The sequence below is a fragment of the Microtus oregoni genome, unplaced genomic scaffold, assembly GCF_018167655.1.
Source record: "Microtus oregoni isolate MIOR12 unplaced genomic scaffold, Mior012 000024F_ref0000369, whole genome shotgun sequence".
NCBI lineage: Eukaryota > Metazoa > Chordata > Mammalia > Rodentia > Cricetidae > Microtus > Microtus oregoni.
Genome location: NW_024543083.1, coordinates 18656132 through 18672208, shown reverse-complemented (window position 1 = coordinate 18672208; position 16077 = coordinate 18656132). Strand labels below are relative to the sequence as shown.

Below are 16077 nucleotides of genomic sequence, written 5' to 3'. Positions count from 1 at the left end.
TCTCTGGCTCCAGCGTTTGTCCTTGCCTCCCCTTCTGTGTCTGTTTCTAGACTTCCTTTATCAGTGAGACCAAGAATGTGCCCCATGACACACCATTGGGAGGTGACTGGACCCTGGGTAAACTGGGAACTGAAGTGGCACCCCTGTCACACATTCTACAAGGACAAGGACGAATGACTGAGCTGCTTGTTTGTGGGGAGTTAAAATGTTGCAGACCAGAGCCAGAGCCAGATTATCTTGGACTATTTTAGTCTCTTTGAAAGCCACTCCTGTGTCTGACCTAACAGCCTTGTGACTTTCAGAACTTTTACAATGTAGTCTCAGCGTGCTATCAGATAGTGCCTGAGGCCTTAGTGGACAGGAGATTTTCCTCTCTTTGCTGTAACACCCCTACCCCATGCCCTGTGATCCCCAACCCCTCTGGTCCCTATGCCTTGTGGTCCCCACCCCCTGTGGTGCCCAATGCTTAGATTTGTGACTTCCTTTGTAACTAATAAAATTTCCTACAGTTCCAGCAACCTACATCCATGTTCCTGGGCCACCATCACTCACATTTGGCTCGGGTAAGCTGTCTTGTTCCCTTAGTGGTGAGAGAGTGTTTTTGCATTCACAGGGTTCTGAACTAATCAGTGGGCAGGTCCCTTGATGGACTCAACACCCTGGCATTTTTGGGAGACAGGGCCTAGCGGAAGGAAATAGATCTGCAGGTAACTAAAAGGCTACACCTTGTCAGGTCCCTCCCCTCATGAGCTGAGCAGCTCTGCCCTGCTCTTCCACCTTGCTGTACCACCCTGCACAGACCACAGTACAAGGCCAACTGACCATGGACTGTGGACCAACACCTCTGAGGCTGAGCCAAAACAAGTCCTTCCTTCTTAGGCTTCCTAGGTACTCTGTCACGTGACGAAAAGCTGGTAATGTCTCCTTCAGTATGACCCCCTCGCTGCCCTTGTGAGCTGCTGGTATGCTACTGCTAACTGAAGCCTGGCTTACGGGAGGGCTCCTCTATACATTCTGTGGGTCTGCACAAATGCGTAGCGAAAAGCTGCATGTGTTAGATGAGTTCTCATGCTGGCAGAACACCTGACACAGACAACTGAAAGAAGGAAAAGCTATCTGGGCTTGTGGTTTCAGTCCGTGGCCTCATGGCTCTGTTGCTGTAAGTCCGCGGCAAGGCAGTAGCATCTCAGAGGAAGGGCACTGTAGAGGGCAGCAGTCGCCTCATAAAGCTGACCAGATGAAAAAGGAGGGTGCTAGGGCTGAAAAGCACCCTTCAGACACACCCCAGTGGTCCACAGGCCCCACCACCCAAAGCTCCATCACTTCCCAATAGCCTGTTTGAATTTGGAATCCAACTGTAGACCGAGCCATTGACTAGGTCAGAGCCCCGGTGATCTAGTTGGCCTTGGAATCTTCCTCACAGGCTCACAATCACCTGGGAATCTCTCCGTCCATCCAGTCAGGCTGACTGTCAAGAGTAACCGTCGGAGTGCATCGCAGACCATGCAGAAAGCGCTATGGTTCTAACGCTGCACATGCGCTGTGCATTCAGCCCGCCCTCGCCAGCAGCCATTGTTCTGATTTCTCCCGAATGTTGTATTGGAGAAATCACAGCATGCAGAGACTGCACGTGGGCTCCCTTCGCTTACAAGAGAAGTTTTAAATCTTTTATATTTACCCATGCTATCCAGCAGTTATTCAGCACATTCTTTTCTTAACTCTGTGTGGCATATATTGGATGTGCACTGAAAACTATGGTCTGCGAATACAGACGGGGCAGTAACAGTCATCCACAGGAAAATGAACCAAAGGGGCGGAGTTCAGCTCACCTCACAGCGCTGGGGTTGGATGTGTGTGTATAACTATTAATGTGTATGGCTATTTTGACTGCATCTATGTCTGTGCTTGCCTGGTGCCCATGGAGGGCAGAAGACAGCGTTGGATCCCCTGGAACTAGAGTTACAGATGGTTGTGAGCCACTATGTGTCTGCTGGGATTTGAACCTGGGTCCCCTGCAAGACAGCAGGGCTCTTAACTAGTGAGCTATTTCTCCAGCCTCGCGATGTTTGAATTTGTTACTGGCAGCTATGTTAATAGTTAAGGCACTATTGATCTCTGCTAGTCCCTGCCCTGCAGCCAGAACAGGGCCAGGCAGGCACCCAAGCTGAACTGTCACACGTGGGGTGAAGCCAGCCAAGGACTGCAGGCTCCCTGGGTGCAGCATGAGGTTCTCTGCCAGGGGAATGCCATGGCCGACATATCCGAGGGAAAGGGGGCCGGATTTTTACATCTCATTTTGTAATTTACTCCCAAGGCTTAAAGATACAGACACTTTTAGGTTATACAAGAGAAATAAATGTGTTTTTATCTCCCAGTGCTTGCTACAATTTTAGACTGTGACCTCAGCAGCTGGGGGAATAAACACGGTGATTCACAGGGCCAGGAAGAGCCTATGGCACCTCTCAGTCCGCTATCTCTGAAGAAAGCCACCATGCCACCAAAACTCCAGGTGTGGCTTCCTCCTTGGTGCTGGGGGATCCTCTGCGGTGCAGCTCTGAAATATCTGGATGTTGGAAACAGAGGTACTCACCAGGCTTCAGGCCCCCGTGCATGCCAAGCAGATGCTCTACCACTGGGCTACACCCCAACCTGACCACCAATTTTGTCCATAAGAAAACAGATCCAGGAAGCCTCCCTCAAGGTTCTGCACAGATGTGACATCCAGGGAGGGGTCTGCAGTCTGACTACTTCTGGCCTGGACTGAACCAGTTATTGACTTGACTGCTATCCAGACCGTGTAAGAACCAAGTTTTAATGCCCACTTTTAATAATCCGCACTTCAAACTGCTGATATGGACGTTAGCATGAACCACATATAATTTAGGAGCCATGTATGACCGGAGTTTAATTCTCAAAAGTCACTGGCCACTGCACCCAGTCCCGAGTTTAAAAACAGGATGGCCAGGGGCTGGAGAGATGGCTCAGTGGTTAAGAGCATTGCCTGCTCTTCCAAAGGTCCTGAGTTCAATTCCCAGCAACCACATGGTGGCTCACAACCATCTGTAATGACGTCTGGTGCCCTCTTCTGTCCTGTAGACATACACACAGACAGAATATTGTATACATAATAAATAAAAAAATATTAAAAAAAAAACAGGATGGCCAGGGCTGGAGAAATGACTCAGAGGTCAAGAGCTCTTCCAGAGGTCCTGAGTTCAATTCCCAACACATGGTGACTCATAACCATCTATAATGAGATCTGGCACCTTTTTCTCACCTGCAGGCATACATGCAGGCAGAACATTGAATACATAATAAATAAATTTTTAAAAAATGGATGGCCAATGTAGTCAAGTTATGACTAACTTAAAGTATGTGTGTATGTGTGTGCATGTGTGTATGTATGTGTGTGTATGTGTGTGTGTGCATGTGTGTATGTGTGTGTGTGTATGTGTGTGTGTGTGTGCACGCACACGTGCATGTGTGCATGAAGTCAGAGGACAACCTGCAGCAGTCACCACTCTCCGTCCCCTGGGGACTAAACTCAGGCAGTTAAACTTAGTGGAAGATACCTTTACTCACTGAGCTAGCTCACCAACCCCCCTTTTTTCTTTTCTTTTTTTTTTCCCAAGCCATTCTGCAGTTTCCCCCTCCTCTGCTCCTCCCAGTCCTCCTCCTCTCTCCCCCAGATGCACTTCTCCCCAGTTTCTCTTGTAGGAAGGGCACTTGTTCATTTCCCAGCCACCCAGACTCCCAAAATAATCACACAGAAACTGTATTAATTAAATCACTGCTTGGCCCATTAGCTCAAACTTCTTATTGGCTAACTCCTACATCTTAATTTAACCCATCTCCATTAATCTGTGCATCACCATGAGGTCGTGGCCTTCCAGCAAAGTTTCAGCATGTCTGTCTCTGGCAGTGGCTCCATAGCTTCTTCTAAACTCTGCCTTCTTCCTCCAGCATTTAGTTTAGTTTTCCCTGCCTAGCTAAGTTCTGCAATATTATAGGTCCAAAGCCGTTTCTTTATGAACCATTGGTATTCACATCAGACAGAGGGGAATCCCACATCAAGTTTCCCTTCAGAAAAGAGCAGGCTTCCTAGGGATACCAACTGAACATGGCACAACAACATACAACAAGACTGGGCGGGCTGGAGAAATGGCTCAGTGGTTAAGAGCACTAACTGCTCTTCCAGAGGTCCTGAGTTCAATTCCCAGCAACCACATGGTGGCTCACATGAGATCTGGTGTTGCCTTCTGGCCTGCAGGAGTACAAGCAAAGAGAACACAGTATACATAATAAATAAATATTAAAAAAAAAAAGACTGGGCACAAACCCTTACACGCCAAGCCTGGGCAAGGCAATCCAGTAGGAGGAAAAGAGTCCCAAGAGCAGGCAAAAGAGCCAGAGACACCCCCACTTCTACTGTTATGAACAATCACTAGGCTGTATGAGCCCTGCTTAGTTGATTCTGTGAACTGTGTCTTCCTGGTGTCTATTCTCCGCCCCTCTGACTCCCACAGTTCTTCCTCCACCTCCTCCATGGGGTTCTCTGAGCTCCAAGGGGAGAGACCCGACAGAGATCTCCAATTTGGGCTGTGGGTCTTTGCATCTGTCCCCATCAGCTGCCAACAGAGGCCTCTCTATGATGAGGCCTCTCTATGATGAGGCCTCTCTATGATGAGGCCTCTCTATGATGATTCCCAACACCTATTTTTTTTTTTTGATAACTCTACTGAAGTGTAGTTGAGAGGTATAGTGTACACTTTCGGGGTGGGCACCTAGATACATTTGACACATGTTCACCTGTGGGATCATAGCTTGCACGAGCACATCATTGTCCACTGGGCTTCTTAAGCTCCTGGGTCATGCCATGGATGGCCCCTCTCCATCCTCTCTAGCCTCAACCAACCGTGAACCTTTGCCACTACCAAATAATTGGAATTTTCCAAATTTTTATAAACATGGCACGATGCTGCATGCTCCCACCTGAGTCTGGCTCCGTCAACAGAGCAGGAGTTAGTCTGTAAGTCTCACTGGTGTGGCTTTTTCCTTTCACCTCACCATCTTGATCCATTTCCTGCTGGACATTCAGGCTATGGTCTCCTGGCTGTGGTGACACTTTCCCCACCGTCAGCAGCTCAGGAGAGTTCTGACTTCTCATCCTGCCAACATTTGGCGTTCTGGTATGTCAGGGGTTTTTAACTCTGGTTTTGATTTATTGTCCCAGTGGCTGAAGCTTCTAAGCACATTTTTATGTGTTTGGTGTTAGTCTTCTCTGGTGAGGCGACTCTTTAAGTCTTTCCACAGACAGTGGTATTTTTATAAAGACCCCACACCCCCAGGTGCAGATGTTATCAATGTGCAGCTCCGTGTGAAAGCCACCAATACATTCGCTGGAGTGAGCAGAATCAGAAATACGGTGGCTTCTTGCGCCCCCTACTGGTGATGGTCAGTACCTTCTCCAGCCCGTTGGAAGGAGCTGATCCCGTGGGTCCTCTCTCACAGCAGGAGGTCGGCCAGGAGTGTGAGTGTGGCCATGACGTGACGACCTCCGCCCTTCCTTCACGCAAGCCCTCCTGCAGTGAGGTGGCTAGCTTTCAGTTCGCTCTTCCCCAGGATCCAATGGTGTCACACAGGTGACTCCATCAGATGCCCCCGGGGCAGGGATCCAAGGGAAGGACCCCCTCCTGGAGATGGTTTTTGGAGTGGTCTCGGGGCCACCTGACTGAGCTACAGTCACCTGGGCTGGAATGTGTAACAATCCTGCTGTGTACCGCTGGCCAGGCAAGATCTAAGCACATGGAAGCTGGGCCGGTGGGAGGAGGATAGGAAAATAGAAACGTCTTCCACCAGGTATCACCAGAGGCAACGAGACAGACCTGCAGCTTGGCTGCCAACTGGGGACTGATCTGTGTTCCCAAGTCATTAAAAGCCTACCCTAGTACCTCTGAGCCTGTCACCTTATGGGTAAGTAGGGTCATTTCATATGTGATCTGTTAAGACCATACGAAGCAGCCACATAACATGACTGGTGTAGAAGAGGAATATGAACGCTGAGACGATATAAAGAGAAATACAGAGAGGCAGGGACAGAAACTGGGGAAACCCCAGGGACACCTCACTGCCAGGGCCTGCACGAAGAACCATGGTCTTCTGTGGACTTCTGAAGCAGACACCTTGACTCTTGTTTCCAGTCACGTAGCTGTCCAGCTCGAGGAGGGCAGCCCAGGCTCCCCTTCATGGACATTGCTCTGGTCCCTGGTGACCGGCCTGCTTCCCAGGGGTCAGCGCTTTCCTGGGTGACATCCCAGCTTTGTAGTTTGTGTGTGTGTGGGGGGGGGGTGTTCCTGTTTTTTGTTTGTCTTTAAAAACACAACAAAGGGATTTCTTCTTTCCTCAGAGTACTAGTTGTTTTTCTTTTGCCCCGATGAGACACCATGGCCAAGGCAGCTTATAAGAGAAAACATTTAATCTGGGGTGTTGTAGCCAGGCTGTTCTCACCCAAGAGAAGGTGACCAGATGAACTCCATGAATTTGAAATTTTTGTTGAGCCACCCAGACCTGGCCAGAGGCACCCACTCCTGTGACTACAAGATGACCTCGAGGTTAGTGAGCAGGAGGTATAGAAAGATCAAAACCACAGGTTTGGTACGTCCCGTTGGTGTGGCGGCTAGCAAGCATGAACTTTTAATAAGAATAGGGCACAGCCGTGTCATCGCGATGCTTCTGTCTGATATGGAGGGGAGCAGAAAGCCTTGTAGTCACGGAAGCAGAGCAACAGCAGGTGAGTCACGGGTCCCACTGAGCATTAGGAACACCTGTGGGTCAGGCTGGTCCTAGTTTTAGTATGAGGTTGGGTCAGGATGTAGCAAATATGTTTTCTCACTCAGGCTCAGAGGGCTCCAGAGGGTTGGAGTCTGTGGTCCTCACGGTGGGGAGCAGGGCAGCAGGCATGACGCTGGAGCAGTAGCTGAGACCTTCCATGTCCTGGTGCATGAGCAAGAAGCAGAGAGAACCACCTGGGAATGGCTTGAGTCTTTTGAAGCACCTCTAACGAGATCTCATAATTCTTCCCAACAGTTCCAACAGGGAACCAAGGATGCAAACGTGAGCCTTTGAGGGTCATTCTCATTCAAACACCACACCCCCATGACTCACCCAACAAAGCTACCAACAGGAGCCCAGGTGCTCAAGGCTCAAGCCCAGGGGAGGGTTTCAAACCACCACACCTGGTGTAGACTTTCTTGCCTGCTACTCTGGGGATCCAAGGACCAGAGAGGATGGGGAGATGGCAGTCGAGCTGTAGACAGCCGCCCTTCAGGATCAGTGCACTTTACATACAAACATAACGAAGAAGGCAGTGGTCCAAGGAAGGCTGTGCGAGTGCAGAAAAACATGCACACAGACATCAGGAAGCACATGCTAAATATTAACCGTGCAGACCTTTCCCAGTCTCTCTCAGGACAGACCAACTGAAACACAGGAGCCTGGCACGTGCTATAGATTATACCTGGGAAAGTATGAAGGCAAGGCAGAGGCCATATCCAGAGTCAGGGTACACTGACCAGACTGGGTTCTATAGCTGTGTCCCCACATCCAACACGAATAAACACGGCTTATAAACTGAACGCAAACGTTTAACGCAGGAGGCAGGAAGTCACGTCCAGGAATAATCCAGGGACTAAAATGCACCCGAGGTAAAAGAGGCCTTTAAAGGGTTTCTGCTTTCTGCCTTCTGCCTTCTGCCTTCTGCCCTGGGGCCTCTCTCACAGTTCCTCAAGGTAAAAGGCCTTCTGCCCTGGGGCCTCTCTCACAGTTTCTCAAGGCACCGTTCACCTGTTCTTTTGACTGCATACCAATGCCAGGTTTTTTATTGTTGTTGTTGTTTTTTGTTTTTTAAAGGTATTTATCAGGGCTGTTAAGATGATGTGACTCAGTGGTTAAGAGCACCATTGGCTGCTCTTCCAGAGGTCCTGAGTTCAATCCACAGCAAATTTGTGGTGGCTCACAACCATCTATAATGAGATCTGGTACCTTCTTCTGTCATGCAGGTATTCCTGCATGAAGAACACTCTACATGTGATAAATCTTTTTAAAAAAATAAAAGAGAGAAATGTATTTATCAAAAATAAGCTGGAAAGATGGCTCAGAGGTTAGGAGTGTCTACTGCTCTCGCAGAGGACCTGAGTTTGATTCCAGCACCCACATCAGGCAGCTCACAACTGCCTGTGACTCCAGCTCCAGGAGATCCAACACCTCTGTCCTCACCCAGCAAGTGCACTAACTTGCACACATCCACACACAGAATTAAAACAAAAATGAACCTCGTGTTTCCTGTCTAATTTCTATTTTACCGTGTAGTTTTGAGATAGGGTCTTGTGTAGCCCAGGCTAGCCTTGTACTAACACCTGAACCTTCTGCCTATACCACCCAAGTGCTGGATTACAGGCGTGTGCTACCATGACCTGCTCATTTTAGCTTTAAAATCATTTTTATTAATACCTGAAATAAGATAAAGTGACTTACAGTCCTTACTGCTTAGCACAGAGCAGGGTGCCGTGGCCAGTAGAGTGGGAGAGAAGAGTCAAGGATGCTAAGAACTGGCCACAACCCTGGGACCAGGGGTAAGGACACGAACATGCCTCCAGAGGACAACAGTTCTACCATGGTGGTTGCTTTGGGGTTCAATCAGAAGGAACAGTGTCTTAAACTCTAACACAGTGTTCTGACAACTCGCCAGGTGTGATGGGGGTGGCAATCTCATCCTCTTCTTCCTCCTCCTGCTGGATGGAGAACATTGAAATGGATGGGAAATGACAGAAATGTCCTGAGTTCTACTGCAGGGGTGACCTGTGAAGAGCCAGCAGCCGGTGAGGTGTATAACCATTTATCATCTGAGATTAAGAGCCTGCCCCCACCCTGGCCGTGCTTCGCAGCAGCTTTCTCCAGACCTGTTTCTCAATTACCTTTCTCACGGCTTGTCTAAACAGGAAACAAGAATTTCTCAGACATTCGTTAAGTGGCACCGTAACCATGAACTTGCCCTTGGGCAGGCTGTTTACTTTTGCAAAGAAAACTAACTTGTTGGAACGGCAATGTCTGTCATCTCAGAAACCCTGAGTGTCCACACTTAAAGCACTTCACTGTACCTGCAAACAGAATTTAAGAGCCTCAATAATGAGTTCACTGCAGTACATGGAAGATGCCACCAGGTGTGTGTGTGTGTGTGTGTGTGTGTGTGCACTTTTTACCACAACAAGGGTGCTGTGAGGGCATGAGAAAAGTCCTCATGCTTCATCTCCACTTGCTTTCCAGTTTGCCTCAGGTCGCGGCTTCTGAGCCTCTGCCATGGATGTCATGCCTTCACACTGGGAAATTCAAGTTAGATTTTATAACTCTGGAAAGAAAAGAGGAGGGAAAAAAATGAGAAATTTCTCAACAAATGTACTAATGGTTTTGGAAGATCAACTGAAGATCTATTCATAAAGCAACAGAAATTGCTGGCCATAAGAGCCCCTGCAGAGAACAAAGGACTCTGCAGAAGGAAGCCCCGGATAAAGACACCAAAGTGTTCCAGATTTGCAAGGGAAACTGTCAACACAGTCAGCACCCCAGTCAGTGACAAAGAATACCCCACGCCCTCCAAAGTCAAGTCTGCTCCTATCCTTGTGGCTGCCCATCCTAGTCAGACTTTGCTGATATAGTCTTAAATAGGGTTTCCACTGCTGTCACTAAACACCATGCCCAAAAGCAACTTGGGGAAGAAAGAGTTTAGTTTGCCTTGCAGCTTCTAAGTCCATCCTCCAGGGAAATCAAGGCAGGAACTCAGGGCAGGAACCAGGAGGCAGGGGCTGAACCAGAAGCCATGGAGGAGTGCTGCTTACTGGCTTGCTCCAAGACTGATGATCCAGGACATTGTCATGTTGTAGAATATTTAACTATGTAAAGATGTGTTACATTTGTTTATGCTGTGGAATATTACTTTAACTGTGTAAAGGTGTGTTGTTTTGTTTCTGTTGCATTTTTTTAAACAATGTAAGGATATGTTACATTTGTTTCTGCTGTCTAAGGCAACTGATTGGTCTAATAAAAACTAAAATGGCCAATAGCCAGGCAGGAGAGGGATAGGAATGACTGGCGGGCAGAGAGAATAATCAGGAGGAGAAATCTAGGTTCCAGAAAGAAGAAAAGGAGGGAGAAGGAGAAGAGAATGAGGGAGCAAGAGAGTGAGAAGTCCCTGGCCAACCAGCCAGCCAGCAGACACAGTAGGACATACAGAAAGGAAGGTAAAAAAAAAGCCCAGAGGCAAAATGTAGATGAAGAGAAACAGGTTAATGTAGAATTCCAGTAAATTAGAGTTTCACTTTAATGGCTCTTAATTCAAAATGCCAATATTTCCAACAGTCTTTAAGGAACTCTCAAAACTTACCTCTGCACCTCACAAGCCAGGCCTCCGTTGTCTGTCGGCACTGCTCTCGGGTTGATCCTCCAAGTTCCCACAAGGGCTCACCAAGCTCTGAGCACTCAGCAGCTTTTCCAACCCAAGGTTCAGATACTGCCACCATCCTCCTGCAAAACACATGGTCAGGTCTGAAACAGCAATGCCCTCCTCTTTAGCCTGGCACCAATTTCTGTCATAGGGTTCCAATGCTGTGACCAAACACCATGACCAAAAGAAACCTGAGGAGGAAAGGGTTTATTTAAGCTTAGAGTTCCACATCAAAGTCCGTCACTGAAGGAAGTCAAGGCTGGAATACAAGAAGGGCGGCTAGGAACCAGGAGGGAGAAGCTAATGTAAGAAGCCCTGGAGAAGCACTGCTTACTGGCCTTTTCCCACCAATTGCTCGGCCTGCGATCTTATACCATTCAGGACTACCTGGATGCAGGGAACCCCAGGAGCAGGGCAGCGAACCAGCTGAAGCTGTGGACTCCTGAGACACAGGGAACCCCAGGAGCAGGGCAGCGAACCAGCTGAAGCTGTGGACTCCTGAGACACAGGGAACCCCAGGAGCAGGGCAGCAAACCAGCTGAAGCTGTGGATTCCTAGCTCAGTGAGAGACTCTGCCTCAAGACAATACATACACATAATAAAAAAGAGTGACCAAGGGAGACACTTGATGTCAACTTCAGACCCCTGCATGCATACACACACACATGTATATATATATATATATATATAGCCTATATATACATGTGTGTGTCTACATGCACACATGGGCCCACACATGCAGGTGCAGACACACATACTACATACATGTGTAAAAGAAGAGACTACTTAGACTTGACCGTTACTAGACAAAATTCACAGTCCTTCCAGAAAGTTGGCCTTTGCTGACCAAGTCTGCTCTTTTCTCTAAACCTCCACGTCTTCTTTCCCACAATAGGTGGGCAAATTTCAAGATCCAGGAATCATAACCACCATCACACACACACACACCACCTCTGAAGTGTTCCCCATAGCCCATCCCAATGTCACAACACTTCAAATTCTATTATTTGGGGCTGGAGAGATGACTCAGAGGTTAAGAACACTGACTGCTCTTCCAGAGGTCCTGAATTCAATTCCCAGTAACCACATGGTGGTTCACAAACACCTGTAATGAAATCTGGTGCCCTCTTCTGGCCTGCAGCATACATGCAGACAGAATACTGTATATTCTGTATGAATAATAAATAAGCCTTTTAAAAATTCTATCATTTGGGGCTGGAGAGATGGCTCAGCGGTTAAGAGCATTGCATGCTCTTCCAAAAGACCCGAGTTCGATTCCCAGCAACCACATGGTGGCTCACAACCATCTGTAATGAGGTCTGGTGTCCTCTTCTAGCAGGCATATATGCAAACAGAATATTGTATCCATAATAAATAAATAAATATAAAAAAATTCTATCATTTGTTTTGTGTCTTAATTCAGTCAGCCATCTACCTGTCTGTCTCATCTACCCACCATGCATCTACCCATCCATCCTGTATGCATTCATGCATCCATCCACCCATCTATCCACATATCATCTATGTATTTATGTATGTTTATCCTTGCATTTATACAAGCATGCATCTACCCCAGCCAGCTGTCATTCATGTATATATACATGTATGTATCCTTGCATATATGCACGTATCCACCCACCCATTTAACCATCAATTCTCCCATCACTCATCTATCCAGTCACACAAACATCCATGTACCCGTGCATCCATCCATATATGTAACTATCTTGGATGCACCAAGCTATTCACTCATCCATCTGCCCAAGCACTCATGCACCACCCATTCGTCCATCTACCTGTCTGTCTTTCTGTATTTCTTCACCCTAACTGTAGCATTTATTACATCTTTTGTTATTTTTCCTTGAGGCACTGTTTTAAATACTGGGATACAGAGAGTGAAGTTGACTCTATCCCAGCTACAGAGGCCCAGCCCTTAGAGTCTGGCAGGTGCTTTAATAGAACATTGGGCAGATGCTTTAACAGAGGGGAATATGTGGATTCGGAGCAGAGTCCAAGCAAGATCTGGAACTGTAGAGGAGGCTTTCTGTCTTTCAGGACCAATGGGAGTTTACAAAGAAAGAATTGGATTGGTGTGGGTTCAGTGATCAGGGTATGAGCCAGAGTCAAGGTTAATCTCTTCTTGGTTTTAAATTTTATGCGTAACGTCCTCCCATCTATCAGTTTCTGGCAAAGGGCAAATGTTGTGAGTAACTGTGGAGTTAACACATTTGTCCCAGAGAAATGAAGAACGGATAATGCATCATGTGAGCTGTTCTGGGGAAAGGCAATGTTCTCCTGTGCTTTGAGGAGACAGTTTGGAGGTGGAGGTGGGCAGAGCCCTTTTAAAAGGGAACGTAGTGAATGTGCACAGGAGGTGCTCTTAGTGGCTACAGCTGAGAGCAGATACCCCGAGGTCAGGCCAGTACAGATGCCTAACAGTGTAGATGTTACAATTTGGGGAACTGGGTAAGTTTATGGGATCTTTCTGTAATATTTCTTAGTATTCTTGATCAAAGGGCCAAGTTTCTTTCTTTTCTTTTCTTTTTCTTTCTTTCTTTTTTCTTTTTTTTTCTTTTCTTTCTTTCTTTTTTTTTTTTGAGACAGGGTTTCTTTGTAGCTTTGGAGCCTGTCCTGGAACTAGCTCTTGTAGACCAGGCTGGCCTTGAACTCACAAAGATCCACCTGCCTCTGCCTCCCGAGTGCTGAGATTAAAGGCATGCACCACCACTGCCCGGGCTGAGGTAATCATTTCTTATATCCCTGTGTGATATATCCCTGACCTCAAAACTTTTAATAGAAAATTAATGTGAATGGCCAAGAGAATAATCTATGTAAAATCCTCAGCAAGTGGCAGGGGCTTTTGTGTTATAATGAGGAAGCTGAGTAAACCATGCAGCTGGTCACCCCCAGAGCAGATCAGCAGACTCAGCATCGGAGACATACATGTCTTCAATCCTCCTTCTCTTCCTCCTAGGTCCTGGGCTCATGTTTAAATTAGAGGACCTTGAGGTCACAATGCTGCTGCCTCCTTTTCTAGCCCACATCCTTGGAGTAACACCTAGGAGGAGGGAGATTTCCTGATTGTAGTGACCAGACTGGGTCTCCAATGACCAGAGTGAAGGAAGCTATGTCTCCAGGGAGCCCAACAATGCTGCTCCCCAGGAATCCCACAGCCTTGCATCTCTGGAACCTGTTGTCTTCTATAGGCATGCCGGGTCTAAGTCACCAAGACCAGGAGCTGTGTTGGGTTCGATCTTCATGGGCATCTTCCAGGTGTTCCATGTGTGCCAGTGATCAGCCTGTGACTGTTGACATGAGCAGCAGCTATTTGTTGCAATACACTGCAGGTGCCAGTTATGTGCCCTGGACATTCTGATGCTGCCTTCTAATTAAATCCATCTCCTTAGGCCAACTTTCTTTCTTTTTTTAAAAAATATTTATTTATTATGTATACAATATTCTGTCTCTGTGTATGCCTGAAGGCCAGAAGAGGGCACCAGACCTCATTACAGATGGTTGTGAGCCACCATGTGGTTGCTGAGAATTGAACTCAGGACCTTTGGAAGAGCAGGCAATGCTCTTAACCGCTGAGCCATCTCTCCAGCCCTTAGGCCCACTTTCATGTGCCACACTGGAAACTGAGTCAGGCCCCACGACACCTTGAATGTCTTCTCCTTGCAGGAGAAACACTGCGAATCCTCTTCCTAGCCAGCATGCCCATACTCGGCTCCTTCACTTGATGTTCTAAGGGGAAGAAAGAACTATTGTTCCGCCTTCCTGGCTTCTCTTAAAGATAGTTGTTTTGGATCCAATCCCCCAGGACATGGTAGTGATACCATTTCTTTTGTCTAGCTTCTCCATGTCTCCAGAGGGTGACTATGGGGCTCACTGCTACACTCAGTGACATGTGGGACCTGCTGAATTCCTGGGAAAGCCTTTCCTCCACAAAGCCCAGCATGCTTTGCCTCCTCAAACCTGAACTCCTATAGTTGGTTTAACTATACCAACTGTTGCATTAAATGTGCCATGTCCCCTAAACTGAACTTAACCTGTTTCTTCTTTCCCTACCAAATTCTCCTCCCTCTCTATCTCTGTTATCAGGGTCTCCTTAGGTATCACAGTCTCGTCTGGAACTTTCTATGTAGCCCAGGCTGGCCTTGAAATCCTGGTCCTTCTGTGTCAGCCTCTGAATGAGTCACAACCCCCAGCTTTGCTCTTTCCCTCTGTTTACGGAAGAGGATTTGCTGTGAGTTTGTTGTTCTTTGTGTGGGGATTGGGCTTTTGTTGCTTGCTTTTTGTTTTATGTTATTGTCACTGTTGCTGTGTGTGTGTGTAGACAGTTCTCACAACATAGCCTAGGCTGGCCTGGAACTTGCAACGACCCTCCTGCCTATCTCCCGAGTGCTGGGATAACAGTAGGGACTACCACATCCAGCTACATTTTTTTTTTGAAGGTAAAGTTTCTAAAGTCTTCCACTGAGATGGAAGCCAGCAAGAACAGACTTCACACTGGGCAGTGGTGGCTCATGTCTTTAAACCCAGCACCTGGGAGGCAGAGGCAGGTGGATCTCTGTGAGTTTGAGGCCAGCCGGGTCTACAAGAGCTAGTTCCAGGACAGGTTTTAAAGCTACAGAGAAACCCTGTCTTGAAAAACCAAGTTGATATTTAATGGAGAAATTCACAAAGACACACACACACACACACACACACACACACACAGTGTGGTGATCACAAGGCGAACTCCTCAATCTTGGATTCTGCTTCTATGGCTTGCTTGTAAAATGCAGGAAAACAATACAACTGTAGGCTCTTGGCTTTTATATAGGAGAAAATTACCACAGGTTCCTAACACAGGGAACTGGAGAGGACTCAGTGGTCAAGAGCACTTGTGGCTCAATCATGAGGACCCGAGTTCAGATCCCAGCCTCCACATCAGCACCCACAACTGTTTGGGACCCAAGCTCCAAAGGATCTGATCCCCTTTCTGGGCATCCACGGGCACCTTTATACACGTGTGCAAATATACTCAGAGAGACACATATTGTCATCACCCAGGCCTCAGTCAGGGTAGAAGAAGAGGTATCAAAGGCAGGCAGCCATAAGGGGCATGGGTATGATGCTTCTGGTTTGTGGACTTTACCTATCTTCTACTGAGATGGTAAAGGCCACGAGGAGCTGGGGCCATAAATTGGTTTCATAGGGGTAAATCATGGGCCTGTAGATCTAGTTGTGGGATTCACCAGGGACAAGGATATTACCTATTTGGGCATTACAGGTGACCTCCAACTCAATCGTGTCCACGGACAAAGCACTACAGAACGAGGTAAAAAAAAAAAAAGAACGAGGACCCTAAACCACTAAGGCTTCAGGCAGTGAGCGGCCTACCACATCTGGGGCCAGGCCGGATTGGGTGTCCTGATTGTCAATCCTCTGAGCAGAGAGCAGAAATTTGATTAGTGGAGGCTGACCTCGGGGGTGAGACGAGTCCTCCAGAATCAGGAACACACTTCCGGCGGCGCGCTGGGGCCGCCGGGAGCTCAGAAGGAAACCCGATAGCCGTGGCTCAGCGACGCGGGGGAAGG

At 47.7% G+C, this 16077-nt stretch overlaps 1 long non-coding RNA gene across 1 annotated transcript; it reads right to left on the bottom strand.

Moving 5' to 3' along the window:
• Positions 1 to 9280: 9280 nt before the first annotated feature.
• Positions 9281 to 16064, bottom strand: LOC121462191. The gene is made up of 3 exons (XR_005976282.1): positions 15964 to 16064; positions 10436 to 10575; positions 9281 to 9403 (listed from the first exon to the last, which is right to left on the bottom strand). It is a non-coding gene; the product is annotated as an uncharacterized LOC121462191 (long non-coding RNA).
• Between the last annotated feature and the right edge of the window lie 13 nt (positions 16065 to 16077).